Source organism: Papaver somniferum, chromosome 11, assembly GCF_003573695.1.
Source record: "Papaver somniferum cultivar HN1 chromosome 11, ASM357369v1, whole genome shotgun sequence".
Taxonomy (NCBI): domain Eukaryota; kingdom Viridiplantae; phylum Streptophyta; class Magnoliopsida; order Ranunculales; family Papaveraceae; genus Papaver; species Papaver somniferum.
Genome location: NC_039368.1, coordinates 2889057 through 2890948, shown reverse-complemented (window position 1 = coordinate 2890948; position 1892 = coordinate 2889057). Strand labels below are relative to the sequence as shown.

The 1892-nt window shown below is 38.2% G+C and overlaps 1 pseudogene; it reads left to right on the top strand.

The window, feature by feature from the left end:
• Window positions 1-285: 285 nt before the first annotated feature.
• On the top strand, window positions 286-1497 carry LOC113320655 (annotated as a pseudogene).
• The last annotated feature ends 395 nt before the right edge of the window (window positions 1498-1892 follow it).

The following is a 1892-nucleotide window of genomic DNA, read 5'->3' as shown; positions in this document are numbered from 1 at the left end:
TTGCGGAACTGAGTCAACAGTTATTAGAAACATGGGAAGAAGACAATAAATATGCCGAGACCTTAAAATTCAACATTAAATGACCTCGTCAGAGGTTTAATGAAGTTAAGAGATATTGGAGTTTAGATAAATAGATTGAAAGACATGAACAAGAATCGAATTCAGTACAACTGAAGTATGTTGGTTTTTGGGCAAGAAAACAAGAACTTGACAAAGAACTTGCAGAGGTTAAGGTTCAGAAAAGGAATGCTGAAACCAAAATTTCATCTGAACGGGGATTCTGCTTTTATACTTACCACTGGTATAAACAGTGCGTATGTATTGGGATATTCCGGCACGGTTATGGTTCCTTTAGGTTGGGTTGGAGGTTCAGTTGGTTTGGTTTTAGCAGCAGCTTTGTCGTTGTATGTCAATGTTCTTCTTGCTAAAATTCATGAGCTTGGTGGAAAGAGACATATCAGATGCAGAGATCTTGCTGGTTATATCTATGGAAAGAATGCGTATGCTCTTACATGGGCATTCCAGTACTTAAATCTATTCATGATTAACATTGGTTATATCATTCTAGATGGTCAATCTCTCAAGGCTATGTACGTTCTTTTCTGGGATGATCATCTAATGAAGCTCCCTTACTTCATTGTTATAGCTGGGTTTGTTTGCGCTTTGTTCTCCTTTCGTGTACCACATCTATCAGCTCTGAAGATTTGGCTAGGATTTTCAAATTTCTTAAATATCATATACATCGTCATAGCATTTATATAAGCGCTTAACGACGAGAAGAAGGCTTCACCTAGAGACTACAACATTCCGGGTTCAATAGCAACCAAGATTTTCTCCTGTATCGGTGGATTTGCAAATCTCTTTTTCTCATTCAATACAGGAATGCTTCCAGAGTTACAGGCAACAGTGAAACAGCCCGTAGTTGGCAACATGGTGAAAGCTCTTGTCTTTCAGTTCACAATCGGACTTGTACCTATGTACGCCATTCCTTTAATGGGATACTGGGCATACGGAAACGAAACATCAGCATACCTCCTTAACAATGTCTCAGGTCCAGTATGGGTGAAAGCAGTTGCCAACATTTCATCCTTTCTGCAGTCCGTGATTGCTTTACCTATATTTGAGAGTCCAATGTACGAATACTTGGATACAAAGTTCGGTCCAACTAAAGGAGGTGCATTTTCTCTAACCCATATCTCATTCAGAGTTCTTGTACGAGGGGGTTACCTAACTATAAACACCATAGTGTCAGCTCTTCTACCTTCCCTCGGAGATTTCATGAGTTTAACAGGGGCCTTCAGCACATTGCCGCTCACATTTATCCTCGCTAATCATATGTATCTAATGGCGAAGAAGCATAAGCTTTCAATGCCACAAAAATCCTGGCATTGGCTCAATATCGCATTTTTTAGTGTCATATCTGTTGCTGCATGGGTTTCAGCCGTGAGGCTAATCCTAGCTGACTCCAAAACTTACAACATTTTTGCGGATCTCTAGAGGCCAGACGAAGTACTAAATCTAATTCGGATATTCCGGCTGTTTATGCTTCAGCTGATTAATATTACTTGCGCTATTTTTTTTTCTAGCACTCAGACATTTTACTAACTAAATGTAATTCAGACATTTTTGAATCATTCTTCCATATGAAATGTGGAAGATCTAATATTCAATTAAACTGCTTTCTATATATCTATTCTGCAACACCAATTTTATTGCTGCCCCAAGAGATTATATTTTTTTGCCACACTCTTTTTATATTGTTGTCACAGTTATGTGGCAAAAGTTTCATTTTATAGCACTAAATTATATCTTTTTAGCTGCAGTTAAAAAGTACCGTGGCTAGAAATTTGCTTTTGCAACACCTATATTGAATGTGTGGCAATATATGGTGT